This window comes from Phoca vitulina, unplaced genomic scaffold (genome assembly GCF_004348235.1).
Source record: "Phoca vitulina isolate PV1807 unplaced genomic scaffold, GSC_HSeal_1.0 scaffold43, whole genome shotgun sequence".
Lineage (NCBI taxonomy): Eukaryota > Metazoa > Chordata > Mammalia > Carnivora > Phocidae > Phoca > Phoca vitulina.
The window spans coordinates 3,376,858-3,401,721 of NW_022589746.1; the positions used below are offsets into that span (position 1 = coordinate 3,376,858).

Genomic DNA, 24,864 nt, shown 5'->3' on the forward strand with positions numbered 1-24,864 from the left:
CCAGATAAAATGAATTCCTGGACCTTTGTGATAAATGCCATCAATGACCTCCTATCCCCACAGATTATCTTCCCAACTCCAAATAATTGTCTGTCAGTGGAAAAGAGAATAAGGTTTCAGATAAATTTTAAGAAGTCAGCTTTGTTTATTTTAAATGGATGTGCAAATATGCGTCTGTCACCATGTGATCAGAATAAGGACTGTATGTTTTAGGCATTTCCTTGCCAGACTCTGAATAGCTCCTGTTACGTACCTGCTGTGTCCAAGGAAGCTTGCTTATATTATTATCAGCAGGCAAAGCTAAACCGGAACATCCACTCAACACAAACATGAGGCCAAAACAATGGTAAAATAATACACTAACAATTCTTTCAATGTACAAGAATTCAAACTGGATCTCATACTCATTATCTCTGACTCTGGTCCTAGATTAGGTAAGTACACAGATTCACCTATTCATCCCATGCTCCTCTCTGTCACAGAGACACAACACACAGAGTCTCCAATAACACGAAATAGAGAACTAACGTGTGTCCAGGGTATATAGCCCTGTGAACTTTCTGGTCATTTCTGCCCCATCTACATTCACCATACAAAGGTAAAGAATCCCTGTCTTCTATGTTGGACTGGCACGTCTTCCAGTGTGACCCTGGTGAAGTTCCTCATCATTTGCTGGGCTTTGAATGTCTCATCGGTAGAGTGAGGCTTGGAACTACATAGGTGGTCCCCAAACATTCAACGGGCCATGCAGACGACTGCATTAGAATGATCTTGATGAAAATTCCATTTACTAGCCTCCACCTTAACCTACTGAATCAAAGTCCGGGGGCAGGACAGAAGGGGACACAGGGCAGCATGTGGAGTGGGCTGGGAATGGATAGTTTGACAGAGACCTCTGGTTGCTCTTGATGTGCATGTTTGGAAATTATAGGCGTCTTCAGGGCTGGAGGTGAAGGGGAGGCCAGAGAGCCAAGCACCCGGAGTGTCCCCACTGTTCCAGCTCCCCTCTGACACCCGAAGAGAATAACTATGGCATGAACACGGATGAGCTCCCTAGGTCAGCAACAAATCCCCACGGGGGGTTAGAGGGCATGGGACCCAGAGAGAGATAATGAAGAGAAGAAAAGGGGAAAAAATGTCCAAATGTGGCTGAGAAAATCAAAATGTTCCCTTTGACAAGACCGGCCAGGCCCGCCCTATAGAGTGACACAGATCCCAAGAGTAAGAGGAATCATAAGTTTGTAATCAGCATAAAGAAGGAGTTAAAAAATCATCAGGATCAATCCTAAAAGTCATCCAACATAGCTCAGAGTCTATCCCCTCACTAAGCACTGCCAAAGAAAATCTTTACTTGGCTAAGTGCCTCATTGTGAATTAGTTTGGGTATGGTCTTTATGAAGATGTGTACTCTAAAAAGTCAAAGCCATACAGCAGTGATTCTAATACACTGCCTATTATGGCATTTTAATGGCAGGAGACGCAATAAAGGAAGAAAAGAATCATAAATAATATCCAATCTATTATGTGGACACTTTAAGGGCATCACATTATTTTACAACAAGAGATTGTTTTTCCATTACAACTACTAGGAAACTCATATTTCTGCCTCCTAATGGAAGTGATGCATATTTCTGACAATGGATTAGAATCCAGCAAGTTCTGATGGTCATTTTAAAAACAAGTTTAAACTAATATCTAGTACTAGTTTTATCTGTTTAATCCCATTTGATAAGCAGACCCGGACAAGCAGAGCTCCCCAATGGAGAAAAACGCATCTTTTTAGACAGAGAGCAGAGATTCAAGAATAAGAAAATGCTTCATGTGTTCATTTTTCCCCTAGCACTACAAACTATGCACGTTTTGGCGCATGTTAAAAGGAAAAGAAGAACAAATAAAAATTAGCAATCTAACAAACACCTGCAAAGTGATGTGTCTGGAAAGCCGGGACACTGGAGGAGAGCATCACCTGACAGACCGCCAAACCTCTGTATTTTTAGGCTATTCAGACTCTTTATAAAGAAAAAACAAAAAAATCCTACATGCCTGAACTGTGAGGCGGGACAGCCTACTTGTAACTCAGCCCTTGTCAGACCAAATCCAGCAGAGCCTCAAAAGGTTCAATAGCCTTTTTATAAACCTATTGTGTGGGTTAGTGCCTAAAAATAGTATGGTTCGGCAGGCAGATCACACCGAGGAATAATTCCTACATACTCAACTGTCAAACAATAGACAAAGGAATGGCAAAGAACACCAAACGTATTCGCGGGCGGCACCTAAGCCCCTGTGGTCACCCCCTCCATGGATCCCTCCGGGTTCCTGACCTTGTCTGAACACCTGGGACCCACTGAGCCATTCCAGCCTGGATGGGAGAGGGACGGGCGGGGGCAAGAGGGCACTGATTCTACATGATTCTAGATTCTACAGTACTCACAGCCACTTTCAAGAGATTCCATTCATCACTGAAACAGACACGACTGACGGTGAAAATGACATTATAGTAACGATGGAATATGGCCCTTCCGGGTCTCCCCCACACTAATACAGTTTTCCACCTCCCCTGCCTATCAGAATCAGCTGGGGAAGTTTAAAAAAAACACAGACATTGGAAATTCAGTCGCAATTCAGTTTCTAAGTATCAGTTTTAGAAATCAGGCATTGGTATTTTTAAAAGCTTGCTGGGTGATACAGATGGGTAGTGAAGGGTGAAAACCACTGCTTAGAACAACAAAGGCTTTTAGGCCAAGTCAGGTCCACTGCCTAGGTGAGAGGCGGGCAACAAAAGCCAGCTGGGAGGGGGTGAGCATCGGGCACTCAGCCTGCAGAGGATGGGCCACAAAGAGGCCATCAGCGCTACGTTTCTAGACACCACTCCTGGAAAGAATAAAAATCCTCTCACAATAGGCAACTATGAAATAGATAAGACCACAAAAGAGTAAAAACTTACCACCTCAGTTTTAGTACTCCTTCATCCCCAGTTCTACCTTAGCGCTCACTTTTCCTTCTCTCCATAGGTTTACAAAAAGGAGACTCGACCATGGATTTTTATAGTGGGGAGAGGACAAAGCCCAGATGGGAGAATAAATTACAGTGTCTTACAAACAGATTTCAGGGGCGCCTGGGTGACTCAGTCGGTTAAGCAACTGCCTTCAGCTCAGGTCATGATCTCAGGGTCCTGGGATGGAGTCCCACATCGGGCTCCCTGCTCAGTGGGAAGCCTGCTTCTCCCTCTCTCTGCTGTTGCCCTTGCTTGTTCTCTCTCTCTCTCTCTCTGACAAAATCTTTTAAAAAAATTTTTTTTTAAAATTAAAAAAAAGATTTCAGTTGCTTTTTCAGATAAAATCAAAGGGACATAAATAAAATGACTAGATCAGTTGTAACAAGCACTGCCTCACAGAATTTGGATGAAAATCTTACAATAGATTATTATACCCTTTTTGCCAATATCAAAACTGGGGCCCATCAAACATTAAGGAAATTGCCCAGGTTACATGAAGCTAATAATCTGACAAGCTGAGTGGCAGACCCTGTCGCTGGCCAAATTTAAAACAAAGGTTCGTTTGCATTCTTGTCGCTAACCTATACTATCTGCACCAAGCCCGTTTGCCAGATGTTTTTGTGCAAATCCACGGGAGCCGGCACGGACTCTGGCTAAAAGCCAGATGCATGCATATATGAGCCCTGGGCATCTCTGTCCTTGGAGTCCCTGCATCCTCAGGGCATGGAAGACAGCGGCAGAAGCCGTTAGCATTTAAGGAAACTGTACCTGCCAAGGGCTCACAACAAGCCTTAGAACAAGAAAGTGCCCACAAATGCTGGCTACTATTATCGCTATATTGAGTGTAAAAGAGAAAATCAAAGAATCCGATCTTAGAAATGTGTTCACAGTTGTTAGGTAATTAAATATAAAGACTTAGCATGTTTCACTACACGTGTAGACTCTCCAAATAAACAACCTTACAGATGCGATGACTGCCATGATTTTCTGTCAGTTATGTCATATGTCAGGTGTGAAGGGGACCAAAAGACCTGCAATGCTACAACATCCCAGACCACAGAGGAGTGAGGCACAAGGGCTGAGTTTGGAATGACACCCAAAATGTGACGGTGCTCTCTCCACCTCTATCAGACACATGGCTAATTACCCCTGAATTGCTTCTCTCGAGGAAAAACAGTTACTTTACTTCAGAAACAAAGTCTTAACACTATCCATTGTTCTCACTGAATGCTTCCTTTATGAAATCTTCCACCCATATTTCCTCCAGCGAAATGTTTAATAACAAACAAGGGAAAAGAAAACACACCAGGCTGAGATGTAACTTACAAAGTTACAATGTGTTCTGTGGGAGCGCCCTGGTGGCATTCAGGTGCACAAACTAAGGACGGTATTCGCAGCTTTGCAGTAAGGGAATGTCCACAATTGTGTCTTTGTAAGACGATACTGCAAATGCTTTCCAAATAAGAACTCTCCAGAAGACTTACACGAAGTTAGACATTGTGCTGTAAACCATTTGTAATGGAATTCCTAATATACTGACTTGACTATTCATCCCATTCACCTTGCAGAGGTCATCCACAACTGAGAAGCCACTTCAGGTGAAGATTCGACCAACCAGGAAAAGGTCCAGCTTTCAGGATGGTCAGGGCCAAGTGCGTTTTGAGAGGCTCGCTACTTCAAGCGGGTGTTGGGGTCATGGACAGGTCATTCACCCAACATTCATCTGAGTATCAGAACATACCATGATTGTTTCATATTAATCTTATGCACATTCAGGTTTTGCTAGGATTCTATTTGGTCTCACACATCAAATGTTTATCTTTGTGAGCGATCGATATATGGATATATGGACAGGATCGGTGTAATTGCACCAATTCTTCTTGTTGGTTCTTCTCAGAAAATAAGACCACGTCTTGCAATCTCCGTAAGATAAGATGAAACAGATGACTTAGCCTTCTCCAGAAGTTGACCTGCCTTTGGGGCATTGCCAAAGAATGAGGTCTGAGAGCCCAGCTCCTCCTGGTTCTATAACTGATTAGCTGGGTAACCCTGAGCACATCATTTGACCTCCCTGGCCCTCAGCTTCCTTATCTTTAAAATGTGGATAATAACACCTACTTCAAAGAACTGCTGGGAGAGTAAATGGGACAGCTGAAGTACTAAAATATTATCTACCATATAGTAGTAACAGTAAGCAAATAAAGTTGCAGTAGTGTACTAGAATAATTACTGAGAAGAGGAGAGAATGGCCTGCAAATATATTGCAGATGAGATGGTCTGCCTCACTCCATCATAAAGTCCCTCCCAGGTGATTACATTGATTGGGGTTACATTTTGGGAAATATTATTTGTAATAATATGGACACAAAGCACACTGTCATTTCTTTGACTAGACAGAACCTAATGGTAAGAAAAGAAATTGGAAAAAGAGAAGGAAAAGAAATCCCTGGTTATCAAGAAAAGTGCATCTTACCTTGTGAATTAAGAAAAATAATCCCTACTGTAATAAATGACAAGTCTGTAAAAAACAAAATGAAATGACTAATGATTCACAAAAAAATAAAAAGAAAGAAAGAAAAAGAATTCCAAGTACAAAGCAGTTTTAAGTGTGACTGGCATGAATCAGTCCACAAGAAACCAGAGCATTGGACCTGTCACATGAAGGACCAAACCCTACTTTGTTCAAGGGATGGGCTCAAGAGAGTCCTCCCAGCCTTGGGAGGAGCAACCAGCAGGATGGCCCCCATTGTAGGAGGAAAAAGGATGGCTCCACGGTGGATCTTGCTCAGCCTGCCCTATGCCCTTGGTGACCTCACCAAATCTCATACCCTATGTGATCATACACAAATCCATCAAATCGTCTGTTTCCATACATCTTTTTCTGCTATGAACAAAGCACACTAAAATGTATGTGTCTCAATGTATCCATTCATCCATTCAAACATGTGTATTAAGTGCCTATGACATGCCAACCTACCTGTTGGGTGCAGAGATCCATGGTCAACTCAGCTCACTGGTATTTCCCTAGTATTTGATGATTACAGCAATCAAACCTCTTATGAGAGCTATTTGTATATGCTTCTTTCTTCCCTGTTAGATCATAAACTCTCAAAGGGAAGGACCACATTTTAATCATCTTGTTTCCCTTGGCTCCTAACAGAGTGCTCTGCCAACAGAAATTACCCAATAAATGTTCACTAAACTAAATCAACTTCCAGGATGCATGGAACGGGAGAGCCCATGGCCTCCCTCCCATGAGGTCTTCAGATTTTAAAATCCTTTGCCTGAGGTGGCTAACCCTTTCTAAACCTGGCTGATAGTGGAATATGAAATGGAATGTTTTGAAACATAATCTGGAACATGTCTGTGTTACCCCATGAGTATAAGCAGCAAAAAATGAAATTCAGCAAGAGGTGTGAGATCACCCAAACATTTTATATATAGGCCAGTGCATTTCCCAATGTCTACGAGCCTGAGTAAAGGATTGGGTACCATCACAGTTCAGACTTCATCTCGACATCCAGATCCTGGCAATCATTGGCACCTTGCTACCAGAAGCAAGCAGATGGCATCCACCCGGTGCTGTTCCCCTAAGTAGAGACATCTAAGAAGTATGATGCCTCTGCAGAAACCTGGGCAGGACAATGAGAAATTTACCTGTAAGTACACTCTAAGTCAGTGGAGATAAACTGAGGCCCCTCTTGAGGTCCACTAGAGCCTTAGAACCTCCCTGGCCTTACAAAGTTGGCCAAAAAGAAAAAAGAACAGGATTGAAAGGAAGCCTAGCACCCCTTGCCAATACTTACTTTGATTCCAAGAAGGTGCAAGGATGAAGGTAAAGCTGAGAGCAGAGAGGAGGAACAAGATATTCCTTTCTAATAAGAAGATGCCTAAAGAGTTAATTCCTATCAGAAATCTGAAGGCTTGAATACACACCATGAGACCAGTATGGTACCAGCTATCCTGGAAAATCCTATTCATCTTTGTAAGGACCAGAATTTGGAGCTCAGTCTAAATTTTTCTTACTAATCCCTTAATGATAATAATTGATTTCTCCCATAGAACAAGTCTCCTGATCCTCTGATAAACAGGCTGCTAAGCCTTCGTGAAGGCTAAAGGAGTCCTAATTTCATCAATGGGAAAATGAGGAGACCAAATGGTAAAACCATCCCTCTAAGATTACGCAACAAGTCAGCAATTAAACCAGTGTAGTACCTCCTCAGTTCCGATGCTCTTACAAAATTTGTAGATTTCAAGCAACGTATTCTCTACATATAAATCTATGTGAGAATAATGATCCTTGCACAAGAGAAAATAGAGGAACCAAAGCAAATGAACTTCATTCATACCTTATAACAACAGACAGATTCGTGATGACCTGGGCTGTAATCATAACCTGTGTTAGGACAGCATCTGAAATGGATTTTCAACTCAGAAAAAAGACTAGCCTTACTACATGCTACGCTCTTAAAGAGTTCGTCCGGATTCACATCATAAGCAACTCAAATGGTTAAAAAAAAAAAAAAAGACAGTAACTGAGAATTTGCAAAAACACTTGTATCATGTCACAAAGGACTAATATCCAGAATAAAGTTTCAAAAAAAAAAAATCGGTACATGCAATAATTCCAAAGATAAGTGGGCAAAAAAAATTACAAGTAGCCAATAAAGGTGCCTAACTTCAGGATTAATTTTCTTTTAAAAAAGAACATAAATATCAAAACAATGAAAGAGTTTTTACATTAGAATCAGAAACAAAATACTGAGATTATTCACAGCTGGTGCCGGCTAGAGGCTCACTCCTGAGTCACAGATGGAATCCTAAAGGGCACAACCCATCTGAAGGTCAATTAGCAGTACCTGCCAAAAGTTTAAGCATGAATACTCTTTCATCCAGGAATTCCATTCCTAGGAATTTATCCTAAAGAAACAGTTGCATAAGTCTATATATACATACAAGCATTTTGTTAATAAGAGCCAAGCACCGACAAGCACCTAAATGTCCTTCAACAGGGATTAGTTATATTATAGTATAGCTACACATAAAAGCTAATTCATCATTAAAAAAAAAAAAGGAGGAACTACCTAAATGTTGACAATGAAAAGACAGCTACAATGTACTGGGAAGAAAAAAGCAACTGGAAAAACAGTATGAATTGAGTAATCCCACTTTTATTTTGTTTTTTGTTTTAGAGTGTGCACGCAGGTTTAAAAGAAGGTCTATCAGCAGTGAGTGCCTTTGGGGAGTGAGATTATAGGGGGGATTGATGCTCTACTTTATATATTTCTGTGTTTTCTGAACTGAACACACCTATAAATTTTAAAACTAAAGAATGTAATTTTCGACAAAATGCAGTATGCTTGAAATCGTGAGCCTGTGTCACAAATGTTTACATAGTCTCGTATTGTAGAAAAATCAATATAACTTCACTCATCCAAATTAGCCATAAAGAAACTAATCTGGACAAGGTATCCTCTAGGCTAGCTGCTGTATGCACCTGATCAGGAATAAGCCCGGCAAGCTAGGAGCTAGCAGGGTTCATACCGGGCAGGAGCTAGTTCCCACGGTGCTGGAAAGCATAGCAAGGGACAAAGGCGGGTCAGAGCGGGGTCCAGGCAGCCCATGCCCCGCAGGGGCCTGAGGCCAGGAACAGAAGGAACTACTCACCAGGAGGGAGCAAGGACCAAGGAACCAGGAGGGACAAGCACAGCTGAGCAGAGGGAGGGAGTCTTTCCTTTAAACCAACCCAGGTAATACTTCCCTTTTCCTGTGCTGACAAGTAAATGATGCCCCTCTTTGTTATTTCCTTATTAGAATATACTCAGGCTCCAGCAAGGTCCTTAGCACTTCAGCCAAGTCCCCTGAGTCCCACACAAGAAGGAACAGACCTCTCGCTACTGTTGCCTTCATTCCCCATCGTCTTCTCTCTCCTGCAAGTAGTTTTGACATCTCACCATCCACGTATGTTTGCTGTGTTTATACTTGGTACCAAGAAAACCTGTGGTACCTTGCCACTGAAAACATGCTTGTCCACTTAACGACATTTTAAAGTGCAGGCTCCCAGGCCACAGACTTCAAAATGCACCAACACACAGAGAAACAAAGGCTGTGGGAACAAAGTCGAGCCATAGACCTAACCCCTAAGTGCGGGACTTGACCCTACAGTGGACCCCATAGGGAGAGGACGGCACTCGAGAGGACACTTTGGACCAGCTGAAGATACTGGAAGACCAAGACAAGATTAGGTATAAGTAATGCATCCATGCGAAGTTCTCCTGGGCTCATCACTAACTAGTTTGTTAACATCGTTAACTAAGTGAATAGGTCTGTTTTGAGGAAATCCACATCAAAGAACTTGGAGGGTAAAAGGCCAGAGACCGAACGTGCAAGGGGATGGTTACTCCTGACAGCTCCGTCACAAACCCGTCCGATTTCCTGCTGTTATGGAAAATACAATACTTGTGAACACACACAAAGAGGGGATCAGGGAGCTCTGCCTTATTCTACGTGGGAGGCAGGTGTCCCCGGTGACACAGTGGGGCCCCAGGAAGATGGCTGGGCCTCATCCAGGGAGCCCTGGCCCTCCTCCACCTCGCCCTCCATCACTTTCCTCCCAAGCGCCCCTCAGTGCAGGGCCCACCCGCCACCAGGACCGCGGCCTGTGTGCAGCCCCGTATCCCCCACTATGCTCCCACTTTGTCCCTAGAATCTAAGGGACACTCCATGTAGAGAGACACAAACCAACGTTAAGATTCATAGCCTTTCAGGGAACCCTCCTACACTGTTGGTGGGAATGCAAGCTGGTGCAGCCACTCTGGAAAACAATATGGAGGTTCCTCAAAAAGTTGAAAATAGAGCTACCATACGATCCAGCAATTGCACTACTGGGTATTTACCCCAAAGGTACAAATGTAGGGATCCGAAGGGGTACGTGCACCCCGATGTTTATAGCAGCAATGTCCACAATAGCCAAACTGTGGAAAGAGCCAAGATGTCCAACGACAGATGAATGGATAAAGAAGAAGTGGTATATATATACAATGGAATATTATGCAGCCATCAAAAGGAATGAGATCTTGCCATTTGCAATGACGTGGATGGAACTGGAGGGTGTTATGCTGAGCAAAATAAGTCAAACAGAGAAAGACATGTATCATATGACCTCACCGATATGAGGAATTCTTAATCTCAGGAAACAAACTGAGGGTTGCTGGAGTGGGGGGTGGGGTGGGAGGGATGGGGTGACTGGGTGATAGACATTAGGGAGGGTATGTGCTCTGGTAAGTGCAGTGAATTGTGCAAGACTGTTGAATCTCAGATCTGTAACTCTGAAACAAATAATGTAATATATGTTAAGAAAAAAAAAAAAGAAGATAGCAGGAGGGGAAGAATGAAGGGGGGGAAATCAGAGGGGGAGATGAACCATGAGAGACGATGGACCCTGAAAAACAAACTGAGGGTTCTAGAGGGGAGGGGGGTGGGAGGATGGGTCAGCCTGGTGATGGGTATTAAAGAGGGCACGTTCTGCATGGAGCACTGGGTCTCATGCACAAACAATGAATCATGGAACACTACATCTAAAACTAATGATGTAATGTATGGTGATTAACATAACAATAAAAAATTTTTAAAAAAAGATTCATAGTCTTTCAAACACATTAAGGGATGCTCACTGGAGCTTGTCAGTCACTCCTTCTGAAGCCCCCAATTTAGGCAATCCCCAAGTTCAAACAGCTCCTTAAAGCAATGCTCATCTATGCGTGGGCTGGAGGGGTGAAAAAATCAGAACATTCGACCCCTAAGCCACAGGGAACAGAAACAATTAAAAACAAAAAACAAAAAACAAAACAAAACAAAACACCATTCATGGGTCACAGAAGCCCAAATTTAAAACTCTAAGCAGTGGTTTGGGGTACGGGTGGGGGGCGGGCTCACCTCAGCTGGGAGAACAGCAGGCTCCAGGGCTCCAGCTCGCTCAACCAGGAGCAAGAACCTACAAGAGAAGAAAGAGACCCAGTTCAGACTCACAGAAAAACTCTAGGTCAGCAGTTTTTAAAGCATGGTCTGAGGGCACCCAGGGGTTCCCAAGGCCCTTCCAGGGGTCTACCAGGTTCAATCCACTCTCACAGCAAAACACCTCATTTCCCTTCTCCACGCTCCTCTCACCAGGACACAGTGGAGTCTTCTAGAAGCATCACAGTGCATAAGGCTTGCAAGTCCAGCTGTCTTCTCTTAAGCCACATATTACAGAGATTTACAAAACTATAAAACAATGCCATTCTGCTCATTAATGTTTTGTTGTTGTTTTAGAAAAGAGTGATTTTCATGAAACATGTTATTTATAATAAAAGGCAAAGGGCTTACTGCCATTTTTAATTAATTAGTAACTATTTTTAAACTCCTCAAATTTAATCCTAGTATCACAAATATCCGTAGAGATAAGCCACATACTAAAAAGCTCTCTGGGACCCTCAATAAGTTTTGCAGATGTCAAGGGGGGGTCTAAGACCAAAATTTTGACAACTGCTAATCTAGGTGTCGATTTTGGGTACTAACTTCTGTTAAAATACATCTGCTTTTAATAACAATGGGAGAGGACAATATTGGATATGCAGCACTAAGTACTAAGTGCTCCACTAGACACTTTCCATGTGATTTCAATATCCAGAATCACTGAAAAACAAAATCGGCCTTTTCTGCCTCCCGGATGAGGAGACTAGTACTCTAAGACATTGATTATTTGCGCAAAGTGAATCACAGAGGACAGGGTGTGAACTCAAGTCGGTCCGGCTCCTCAAATCATGATCTTTTGCTATATCATTTCTAAAAACAGTAAGTATAAGAATTTCTGCAAACTGAACTGCAGCCAGGCGCACTAAGGACCACACTCCTTCCTGACATCATGCAGAATCAACACGCGACAATGTTAAGATGCACAGCTTGGATGAAATGGCAACAATGTGGCTTCTCTAAATCCTGCCAGAGTCCTGCACTTTGCTCCCTACAAAAGACAGACCCCAGGGGTGCCTGGGTGGCTCAGTCGTTAAGCGTCTGCTTTCGGCTCAGGTCATGATCCCAAGGGCCCCTCAGTGCAGGGCCCACCCGCCACCAGGACCGCGGCTCTGCGGGAAGCCTGCTTCTCCCTCTCCCACTCCCCCTGCTTGTGTTCCCTCTCTGTCAAAAAATAAAATCTTCAAAAAAAAAAAAAAAAAAAAAAAAAGACAGACCCCAGTAAGTGGGGTGTGCCGGGACAGCAGGGTCTATGACTATGGTCCCGGCACAGTATTAACAGTGCCCCTCTCACATTGAATGGTGATCAATTACAGGGCCACCTACCAACAAGGCAACGATTGGCCGTGGCTTTAGAAAGCCCACCTTTCTCAGTCTGTCTCCATTTTTATGAAGCATTGAAACAGGGGATGAAACCTTACTATTATGAGTCCCTCAACTGTGGCTGAACTCAAGATTATGTGCACCGGCAAGGGAGGGGAAGGACATTCTCACTGACTTAACTTATGGAGCCAATATAACCATTTCTAAGCTTAAAAATCTAAAAGAACAGTATGGAGAATCCCTCAAAAAACTTAAACACAGAATTACCATAGGATCTAGTAATTCCATTTCTGGGTATATATCCAAGAGAATTGGAAGCCAGGTTTTGAAGATGTATTTATTTATTTATTTGAGAGAGAGGGAGAGTGCACACAAGCAGGGGGAGCAGGAGAGGGAGAGGCAGACCTCCCACTGAGTCCTCGATGTGGGGCTCAATCCCAGGACCCTGGGATCATGACCTGAGCCGAAGGCAGACGCTTAATGACTGAGCCACCCAGGCGCCCCGAAAGCAGGGTTTTGAAAAGATACTCATACACCCATGTTCATAGTAGCATTATTCACAATAGCTAAAAGGTGGAAGCAACCTGTGTCCATCACCAATGATTGGAGAAACAAAACGTGGTAAATCTATACAATAGAGTATCACTCAGCTTTAAAAATTAGGGAATTACAACACATTTTACAACATGGATGAACCCTGAAGACATGGTGCTAAGTGAAATAAATCAGTCACAAAAGGATAATACTATAGGATTCCACTTCTATGAAGCACCTACAATAATCCACTTCATAGAGACAGGAAGTAGAGTGGTGGTTGCCAGGGGCGGGGAAGAGAATAGGGAGTTAGTGTTTAATGAGTTCAAAATCTCTGTTTGGGAAGATGAAGTCTCTAGAGACAGATGGTTGCACAACATATGAATATACCTAATGCCACTGAACTACACATTTAAAAATTATATTATGTATGGTTAACACACATATACACACACAACACCAAAGTATGTTATCAAAAGATTTCCCAACATTAATTAGAAAAAGAATATGTTATTGGGCATCTTATGTCATTGTTTCAATCTTCACTAGTTTATTAAGTCCAACCAAGCATTCATTCACTCTGTCATGTTCATGACACCTCTCAGCTGAAAAAGGGTCTCCAGACAGAGCCGGAACACCAGGGATTCAGACATAGCACCGAAAGGCAACCTGGAAAGGCCTACATAGGAGACACAACTGTACTATAAATGATAAATGTTTCTTGCACACAAAGCATGAACCTGTACAATTAAAAAAAAATCTGAGTCCTCTGAAGCATCAATATTTTTCAAAGTCTTAGGAACCCATTATTTTTTCTCTAAAGAGGCTTTCTGGTTTCCTACATTTTTTTTTAATGCTGATATATTATAAAACCCTCAACTGTAATTCATGAAATAAGTCTTTAAAAGTCCTACTGATTAAACAGTTTGTGTTTCACGACTGAATATTTTGTGGTTAATTTCTCTTCTCCAGCAGAGACCCTTTAAATGATGTTGTAATATCCCCCGCACAATGAACACAACTCTGTAAAAGGCACTTTTCCTTCCTTTGATACAGCAAACATCCTGTAAACAATCCATGCCCCCACTCATTCAACCAACTGCCTTTGTTTACCGACAGGAAAGGAAAGGACAAATCCTCCAAGTGGCACTGGGGTCTCCAGAGTTCGCTTCATTTCCTACGAAGCAGGTGGTTTATACGAGGCTACTGGCTATTGTCTTTTGCCTTGTTTTTGCTTTCAAGAAGAAAATTACTGAGCTTTCGGCAGAGCCTCATCCTCTCAAACAGCAGAACTTGGGACTGTGGGCTGTCTTGCAGAGAGAGGGTCAGGGAAAGGCAAGATGCTCTCCTGTTCCCTGGTCCATTGCTGAGAGGGGACGACTCACACTTCAATAGGGAGCTCTGCCAGAAAACCAGATTTGCAGGCAAAGAGAGGCCTGGCCCTTTGTTCTTACCAGCAGGTTCTTCAGCTGCTTTCCCAGTGACACAGGGTTCTGAGAAAGTGAAGGCAAATATTTACTTTCCACTGAGAAGAATAAAAATATTCCACCCAGCTCAAAGTCATTATTTCTCCAATGTTAGGACAGGCTCACCAGTATTCAGGAAAAGCACCAGAGAAAGGCTAAATCTGTTTTTGTTTTTTATTTTAAAAATAAAAATTCCTTTCCAAATAATGACATGTTTCCAAGAGGCAAAGTTCTAAGCACTGATTTCTGGCCTTACACCTGTGAACTCTGGCAACGTGTGCAAGAAATACCTGCCTGTGACCACCCCCGCCCCCAGCTGGGCCAACAGGCCAGCCACAGTGGCTCTACCTAATCTAGGAACCATCACCACATCTTCTGCATCATCATTAGGTCCAGGGGTGCACAGCTAGAATCCTAACCCAGACCTCATCCGCTCCAAAAGGACACCACACATTTCAGGAGACAGTTCCTCTAGAAGTGTGTAACCAAATATGGAATCGGCACCAGATTCAAACAGCTAATCAGTTCCTAGAGAGAGTTTGGGATCACGGAGGATTCTGTAGACGTCATCTGCTCCAAGAAATGCATTTTGGAAGCCAGTGCACCTGTCACGCCCAGCATTCAACAGCACTGACCGCTCACCTGCACTCGTCATCAGGCTTTACCATCTCCCACCAGTTGCACACGGACACCCAGAGACTGAGGGGTCCCTGTTAACCGTTTTCAGTCCATTTAAAGGTCTGTTTTTACGCAGGTGTCTAAATCACAGACAAGATGTCAGCTCAAGCCTCAAGCAAATGACCGACCACTCTATAAAGAGTCTGTTTGCGCTGTGAATCGGGTCAGGTAAAACTCTCAACATGGGTGGTAATGTGGTTTCACTGCAGACATTTCATTTGTGATTTCAGGGAGGCGTGATGCGCTACGTCACTCAGGTGGGGTTTTTTTGCGGGGGAAGATTGGTGGCTACTATATATATATATATATATATATATATATATATATGTATATATATTTTAAATGTATTGTAAGAACACTTATCAGGAGACTTACCCTCTTAAATGTTTCAGCGCATGATACAGTATTATTAACTTAATAGGCACAGTGTTGTACAGCAGATCTCTAGAATTTATCCATCTTAAATAACAGCAACTTGGTACCTACTGAACAGCAACTCCCCATTTGCCCCCTGCCCAGATGCTGGCAACCACCACTCCACTCTCTGTTCCTATGGGTCTGATTATTTTTAGATACCTCATGTAAGTAGAATCATGTGGCATTTGTCCTACTGTGACTAGTTTATTTCACTAAGTATAATGTCCTGCAACTTCATCCTTCTCACATACGGGCAGGATTTCCTTCTTGTTTAAGGCTGAATAATATTCCCTGTGTATATACTCTGGCATTCTTTTTAAGTCTGGTAGAAATCAGAAGGGCTCTGCCAACAGAGTCCCTTCAAAGTTATTTCAACATTCAATAAATATTTACTCAGCACCTCCAGCATCCAAACACTTTACTAAACGCTGTCCATATTAAGACATAGTTCTTGTCACCTAAAGCTTACTGCCTAATGAAGGGAGCCAGCCTTAACATAGGAAAAGTGGAACAGAGCATCAATGGGATGCAGTGGATGAAATCTCTAATAGGGTACTGTTGGGGCACCAGGGAGGGGGAGGAGAAATTTTACCTGGGAAGAGAGAGGCGGGTAATCAAAGGTTTCCTACAGCAAATAACACTGGAGTAGCTGAGTCATGGCGAAGGGGTGAGGAGTAGCAGGGAGAGTCCCATTCTCTCACATCTATCAGCACGGTACATACCTATTCAACTTTCAGACAGGCCTCCTCTCCCCCATCCCTGGCCCAGGGTGAATCAAGAAGAATCTAGGACCTGGATGGCTCCCCGTAGCTTATAGAACATTCCATCAGCCCCTACAACACCATACCATCACCAGCATCCCATGAGCCCTACAACACCAATACCTCTTAAGAGTGTTCATCAGCCCTACACCACCACACCTCACAGAGCATCCCATCAGCCCTCCAACACTGCTTTCATATCGAGACTCCAGAATCTAGGAGGGTGGGCACGGGTCCACCCTACATATCCAGCACTAAGCACTGTGCTCTGCACTTCAAAAGCACCCCATTGATATTTCCCAAAGAATGAAGGAAGAAGAGAGGGATAAAGGGAAAAAGGGAGAAGGGGAAAGGGAGGAAAGAGGAAGGAGAAAAGACTGGCTCTCTGTAGAGACTTGAAAGCCGCAGAGAATGAGACCAGGGGAGGCCAGCACGTGCAGAGCATACAATACACATCTGCTGGAAGAAAGAACACAGGCATTTCTAGCCGGAATTCCCATGGAAGAGACTGAACCATGTGAAATTGCCACTGTGCGGCCATTTTGACCTACAAAGGCAGTAAGGTCATGTGATTCAGCCTAACACATGATCCTCCTCAGTGAGCTTAGTTAAGCTCCTTCCATGCCTCTCCATGCTTAGCTCATGCCTCTCTCTATAATGGACCACTTACTTTGGTACCCTGCTAGCTTTACCAATTCTCTAGGGCCCAAACAGCTAGCTGCCGCATCAAATGCCCCACCAGCACCTCTCACTCAACATGCAAAAAGCTGAGCTCCCATCCTTCCTGCCAAACCTCCCCCTCAACCCATGCTCCATACCTCAGCAGCCCATTCTGTTCTCCCTGCAGGAGGCTTCTTCTGCTGCCATGACCCGTGATAACTGCAGCGTCTGTCTGCCCCGCACACCTTGCCCACACTCCCTTCTTCTCGCTCCTGTGAGGAAACTTCCCTGCCCCCCTACGTAATGCTGTCCACTGGACCCCTCGGGGCACAGCAACCCCTCATCCTCACAGGTGCCTAGTTCAGTGTCCAGAACCAAAGCCCAGTCATCCACATCTTCCCTGGATAGCACAGGGGTCTGGGGAGGGAGAAGTTCCGTTTCAGCTAAGAGTGCTAACCCAGGAGGAGGTGAGCTCGGACTACTGGCTGCCATCACACAGAGAGGGTGACGTGAAGGACTCAGCAGAGCAGAGTCAAGATCCAGAGGAATAGTCTCTGTGGCCATGTTAGAGGCCCTGGACCCGACAAAGCCTAAAGCACGCTACTTCCTAGATGCCTCAGTTACCTGAGCATTACTTTCCTTTTTTGCTTAAGGTTGGGTTTCTGTCATTCATAACCAGATGGATTACCTGTGCAAAACAGTGCCATGCATAACTTAAACCTCAACATAGCCTTCAAATAATTTCTAAGATGGCCTCAGTCACAGTATCAATAGGATCTTTCCCAAATAAATAAGCGCTAGACTTCCCATCACCCAAAATACCAGCATCCTTCATGGCCTCAGTGAAAGGCCTTCACTCCAACAAAACTTTCTCAGACATTTCCAGACGAAAAAAGTTTTGAAGAAAAACTTCCTAGACAGACAGCGTCTCTTGTTCTCTGCTACCCCCAGAGACCAATCCTCACACCTTTTGTTCTGACATTTTTCAGTCAGTCTCAAAGATGATGATTTATTTATAGACGTCTGCCCCCTTCAATCAGGAATTCTTCATGAGCAGAGACCTAAGGCTTAATAGGTAATCAATACACAGTTGGTGAAATGCATCATCCTAAGCAGGCAAGCTTCTCATATTCGAAAACAACGGCTGGTAATGATGTCACAATTCCAAGTCTGCAGCCCTTTTCCATAAATTTATTACATTATTTTTTCCCTGAACTTCTAAGAGTAACTAAATTTCCATGACTGTTGAGATGTCCTTGATGTGGCGGAGGAAACACTCTGGGCTCTTTCAGTATTTCCCACAAACAAGATAAATAAGAAGGACTCCTGGGAACCAGTACGCCCTTGCTAAATTGAGCTAGAAAGCTTTAACTACTCCTCAGTGACCACAAAGTCCAAACTCGAAACCAAGGCAACCAAGCACCAGTGGTCTGTCCAGCCGCCTCTTCCAGAGCCTTCTGCCCTGCCACACTCGCTCACACACCCAGTGGTTTTCAGACTCGCTTCAGTAGGGGGTAGAGCAGCAAAAAGTCATGATATTGCTCAGTGAACACCCCCTCCTCTACCCAGTGTGTAACACATGATGAATAATGATATAATTTTAGCATGAGAACCGGGAACATTTTTATTAGCAGAAAGATGTGCCTGGTGGAGTCACGTGCATCACCACAAGCACACCTACCCGGGAAAAAAAAAAAAAGGATGTTGAACTTGGCACACGCAGTTGATACATGTCCTTCCATTCACTAGCCTGCTTTAATTATCTGCATGGAGACAAGCAAAGCTTAACGAGTAAGAAAGTATCATTCCTTAATGTGGTGGTTTGTTATCTTAAGAGCTGAAGGCTGATCCAACCTTAGGAGCACCCATGATCCAATGGAGTGCACTCGGAAACCCATGGTATCCCACGCTCTCTACAGGCTGAACAAAGTTCTGACGTAACGATGTTATGAGGTGCTGGTGGGGCATTTTAAGACTGGGGGATCCTCTACTATACACCTGAAATAGTGTTCATTAAGTCAATCAAGAAAAGAAACTTTAAAACATACTTCAGAAATTTAAGTAGATTCCCTATTTTCAGGGTAGCTGCTCATAGCAACCATAATAAACTTCAGAAGTCTAAATTCACACAGATGCCTACTGGTGTCCATAAAAGGTAAAATGCCCTGACTAAGAACCTTGCTAGCAGTGCCATCTCTGTTTTCTGACACTGAAAGGGACAGAGCCCATGACCAGATGCATTTCTTGAGTCATCCTTAAATATCACTTACACAAAGTGCAAGATGAAAATCTATGACAGGCTGGGTAAACCAGACAGAAGAAAAATGAGAAAGGGAAAATGTTTTTGTCTGCTGTAGGCTTGACCACATCCGGAACAGGAGAAAGAAATCTGACGGTGCAAAGTTACATAATAACTATGCTGTCACCTTTGGGGTGCGGGGGGAGGGGGAGGAGTATCCCAGCTGATATGTATCAACCATTTACTAAGAAGTAAGGGCGCATTTCATTTATGCCCCATTATTTCACTTTCTTCAGATTTTGAACAATTATGTATCTACTCAACTGAGACATAGATCTTTCTTTTATATACATCAATGTAGAAAAGGCAAAGATGGGGCGCCTGGGTTGCTCAGTCGGTTAAGCTTCTGACTCTTGATTTTGGCCCGGGTCATGATCTCAGGGTTGTGAGATCAAGCCCCGTGTCGGGCTCCACACTGGGCATGGAGTCTGCTTGAGATTCTCTCTCTCCCTCTGCCCCTCCCGTGATTGTGCTCTCTCTCTCTCTCTCTCTCGCTAAAAAAATAAAATAATAAAAAAATTAAAAAGAAAAAAAAGGCAAAGCTAACTTCTGTAACTGGATACACAATGTAGGGAAAAATTACAAGGAGGCCATGTGAAGTGTAATAAGAGAATAACCTTTACCCATCCATTTAGGTGATCAGCCATATTCAAGAAAACATGGGTTCCATCAGTTTTCTCGGTACCAATATATTAGACCTTCAGGTGACAGTCCTAAAAATAAAATCAGTATCCCAGTCTAGAGGCTACTGCTTATTTTCTAGCTGAGTCCCCCTTTTACCCCAGTGAAAGAAGATATTTTACAACCTCATCTCTGGCAGTGGTCATCCGGCCACCACAGAAAAACGTGGGCCTCGTCATACAAGCACACATGAAGAGGTACAGTCTCTAAGTCGGGGGTAAGAATGAGACGGGCCAAAGGTTAGGAACTCTGCAAAAACAGAAACCGGCCAAAGAAGAAGAATCTCCTCTAATGTCCCCTCTCTTCCTCCCCCTTCCTTCCGATCTCTCTCGCCCTCCAGAAGTCTTCCTACCCCCAAGAAGGGGCCCACAGTTTGGCACCTGCAGCTGTGGGCACACACAGAAGGGTAAAGAAGGACAGCAGTGAAACAGCACAAAGAGAACAAAGGAGGAAGAAAGTCCGTCTGGAACAGTTTTTCTCCATCACAAAGTTCTCTTAATCTGAATAACCTAAGAGGGAAAAGGCAGAGTGAAGAGGCAGCGAAGGCGTGCTGATACTGAACATGCAAATCTCAGGGCTTCTAGAAACGACAAAAAACAAAGATGCAGGTTGGTAATAATACTGCTCCTGACTTGCAAACACTCCATAAATGCCTCTTGAACTGAATGAAAGATTTCACAGGCTCCAAAGTAAGGAAAGCGTGATGAGCAAGACTAGAAAGGTGGTACCTCTGATCGGTAAAAATAATATCAGCAATAAAAAGAAAGCTAGAGAACAGAGTTGGAATGGTATTTTGAAACAAAAGGCCAACATGAAAAGAAGATAATATTTACTTAGCTTGGCTTCATCGGCTATTCCAGAAAAATCCCACATGAAAGCAAAACACCAAGCCTGGGCTCCTCCTCAAGACCTTGTGTGTTTGCTGCGCGTGGGGGCGGGGCTGGGACAGTGGGTTTTGCTACAGCTCTGCGCACACCGCCCTTTGATATCTTCTCAATGATCCCACTGGTCTATCTGATCATAGTGAAGTCAATTAAAAAGACAGTCATAAAACAGAACGTCTAGGCTCCTCTCATCTACATCTTCGGGAGCAGACGTCCAATAAGGTATTTATTAATATTTTATCAGACATTTTCATTTTACCCAGACCAGCACATCGGCTCCACAATGCCTCTACAACTGGGGATTCCTAATGCGAAGAGCAATTGAAGGAAACCTCAACTGTTCTCAACAGGCTCTAAGGAACTCACTCCAGCCTGGGGAGTCCACGTTCACTGGAGAGTCCCTCGTCCCATTCCACAAAATCAGAAAACTCAAGAGAAAAATAAAACGGGGCAAAGTATCCATGCATGAGTCCCCAACTAACCTGAACGACTTAATTTCTAAAAACAAAAAAAAAAACGAAGGCAGCCATTCTCACCCACAAAGTATAAATCCGTCCTCACTATCCCCCAGATAAATTTCTGCTCAGGAAGAAGAAAGAAAAGCACCAGCAGCAATGACAAGGTGTCCCTCCAGGCACAAAAACCTTTCTCTTCTGGAGCCACCCGAAGAAGAACTCACGTGGGATGCTTCATACGTACAAAACAAAATCAACTGCCGAACCACCTTGTCACGATGCAAAGCATGACAATGGGAGTGAATGACACGCTCTCATCAACAGCGGATCCATTTCACAACCGACTCCATGCGGCCCTTGTCACCTGACATGTAATTATGGAAAACATGGGCTTTCTTAAGCTGACATCGACTTGCAGTTCTGATTGCTGGAGTGTTCTGCACAGCGGGGGACAGGGACCTCCACGGAACGGGAGACAGCCCCACAAGGGCCAGGGCAGCTCAGGACGAGGACAGTGGCCAGAGCATCCACCGTGCAGCGCGGGATGGGAGGGGCTGGGCAGCCACATCTCACACCTTTTTAATTACCTTTATAATACAAGGAAAACTTGATGAACGTGATTTTTTAAAAACCCACTGAATTGGTAAGCCCATGACTCTTGATCTATGCATTCAAACTACAACACGGATTTCTTGCGTCACATCCCAGGCACGGATGTAGACATTCAGGACACAGGAGCTAATACCCACCCCACCCCCCAACGAAAGTTCCACGCTCCAGTAACTCACTTGACCTCTGGCCTGCCCCATGTCTGGGGTCCGTTTCTGTACCATCCGCACAAACCAAGTCTAGCTCCTGTTTCCCTAAGCACCTTCCCCATCCGTCTGAAAGCAATGGTTCTCAGACGTGTGAACCGTGGAGCCCCTCTAGTCCCTGAGGCTCTTCAGCTGCATCTGGGAGGTCAGACTACGTTCATAATAATCCTAAGATCCCATCTGCCTGTTGTACTGCGTCAGTCGTAGAAATGCGACAATGTGTAAAACTGCCTGGGCCTTAGGGCAAAGCAAGGCAGGAATCGTGCCACACACGGCAGTTAAATAAGTAGATAAATACAATAATAAAAACTAAAGATAGGTAGATAAGATGGTTTCAGTTAATGTCCTGGATGAAGAAGCAAAAGTAACGAATCGTATTAAATCTGGGGCCTCGAGCACGTACTCTCCGCCGCCCTGTGGGACGGAACGGGGAGCACGCAGAGCCCCCGCTGCTGCATGCGCCCAGGAAAGCACCCCTAAGACAGAGCATGAGGTGCACAAGCCGCTTTGTTCACAAAACATGGCCTTGTACTTCAGAGAGTGATACACACAGTCCAGCTCTCTGGACACGGCTGCGTGCTAGACACTTTCCAGGAAAGGGACACCACGGGCCCGCTTTCAAGGAAAGCAGCTGACACACGGATGAGAGTCCAGCTTCTGTGCAAAGCGTAGACTTTCTGAAAACGTGTACACCCCTGTGCACCGTGAAGGTGACAACTTCCCTATATTGAAAGGTTCTTCTATAATTGGTGACGTGATTTTTTTTTTTTAATTGCAAGATAAAATGTAACAACACTTGGGGAGATTTTCCAAATGACGGATGCAGGATCTTTAAAACCATACACAGAATGGAATTTTAAAAGTTCATCTGTATGGTTTCAGAATCCACATCTCAACCAACCTTTAAGAAACCACCACTTGTTTAGCCATAGTATCAAAGAAGATCCACAAAGAGCTAAAAACAAATTAAAACACTCCCGTTCCCACCCTTTTGCCACCCACATATCTGTGGGAGGCTGGATTTTCATCATACGTGGATTTTCATCATACGTGGCAACCGGAACAACGTATCACATCAGAATGGATGCAGATGCAAAGATGAGAACCCAGCTGTCTTCCATTATGCCAGATATTAAAGGCAGTTTTATATAAAGGTATAAAAAAATTACAAAACACTTCTTAGGGGCACCTGGGTGGCTCAGTTGGTTAAAAGTATGCCTCGGGCTCAGGTCATGATCTCAGGGTCCTGGGATGGAGTCCTGCATGGGGCTCCCAGCTCAGCAGGGGGCCTGCTTCTCCCTTTCCCTCTGCCCCTCCCCCCCACTCTGCTCTCTCTCTCTGTCTCGCTCTATCTCAAATAAATAAATAAAATGTTTAAAACAAAACAACAACAAAAAAAACCCAAAATACTTCCTAATAAGGTTTCTTTGGGTTTGGAAAATGGTAACTTTTGATAAAAATAGTATTTATATTAACACAAATTCATTATTTTTAATTTAATAATTTTTTAACTCTCTTGGTTTTTATTTTTTATTTTATTTTATTTTATTTTTAAAGATTTTATTTATTTATGTGAGAGAGAGAGAATGAGAGAGAGCATGAGAGCGGGGGGGAGGCTCAGAGGGAGAAGCAGACTCTCTGCTGAGCAGGGAGCCTGATGTGGTACTCGATCCTGGGACTCCAGGATCATGACCTGAGCTGAAGGCAGTCGCTTAACCAACTGAGCCACCCAGGCGCCCCGTTTTTATTTTTAATATAATAAACATCACTAGATATAACCACATAAACAAAGCTCTCTGGAGTCCTCAATAAGTTTTAAGAGTGTACAAAAGTCCCGAGACTACAACACTCAAGAACCACTATCTTAAAAAGGAACATTTAGACGGCAACTCCCACGGGGAAACAGATTTGAGAAATAAAGCAAGTAAGCTAACATTTCTTAATCATCAGATGACAATGCAAAAAGCAGGTCCATCTTCACTCATTAAGCCAAATATACATTTATGGAGGTTTCTCTTTAAGGACAAATGGTTAAAGTATTTACACATTTGGGTCTCCATTAATCTCCTATAAATTTCCCAAATGACTAGTCTTGTGTGACACTACAGTAACACTGTGTGTAAATTCACCCAATTAGCTCACTGACACTTGTACATTCTCCCAAATTCACTAACATCCACTGCATTGTCTTTTGCCACCATTGGCTGAGAGACTTCCCACTGAATTATTGATTTTCTGCCAATTAATTACCATAGTAAGATTCAGTTGGGCTTATCTCTACAGAAATTATCTCTTTTTCCCGTCTCACTGTTTCTTGTACCCTTTAAAGTCTGTTGGGGAATCAAAATAATTGGAAGCCTTAAGATGAGATCCTGAATTCTAAAAATATCCTTGGCATAACTTACAAACAACCCAGTTGTCAGAAACTTGAATGGACAAAGACCTATTTTTCCCCGGATTACAGACTTTGATGCTTTTCACTTAGATCGTCCCTCAATTCTCTGTCAATTCAACAACTTCACTGTATGAATCTTAGAATAAATCAGTTGTGCTGAACCCAGGCGGAGACTGATAAGCACATTCATGTCTATACTCTTAAAAGTGGCATGCTTGACCATACAAAGAAAAATAAAAACAAAAAATTCTCATTATTTATGGGAAAGCATGGAAATCTAGGAGAAGAAAAAATAAGGTCTAATTCCCAAAATAATAGGTGCACAGTAAATGGACCCCCCTGTAGCAACTCCTACATCACCCACTCTAGGATTTAGATTCCACAGCAAAACAGGGAGCTCATCTCTGTCTCAAGCAAAGGCTTCCTCTGTTGGGCCTCCACAGCCCACCTGAATGCACGTGCAACCCTGTCCCCTGGCTTGGAATTCCATC

General features: G+C 43.6%; 1 protein-coding gene across 10 annotated transcripts in view; it reads right to left on the reverse strand.

The window, feature by feature from the left end:
- Positions 1-24,864, reverse strand: part of SIPA1L2 (signal induced proliferation associated 1 like 2) — a 212,733-nt gene that overhangs the window by 153,854 nt on the left and 34,015 nt on the right. For all 10 annotated transcript variants that reach the window (XM_032430396.1, XM_032430397.1, XM_032430405.1 and 7 more), the window contains one exon: positions 10,931-10,988. The gene's annotated coding sequence lies outside the window, so the exon portion shown is untranslated. The remainder of the gene's footprint in view (positions 1-10,930; positions 10,989-24,864) is intronic.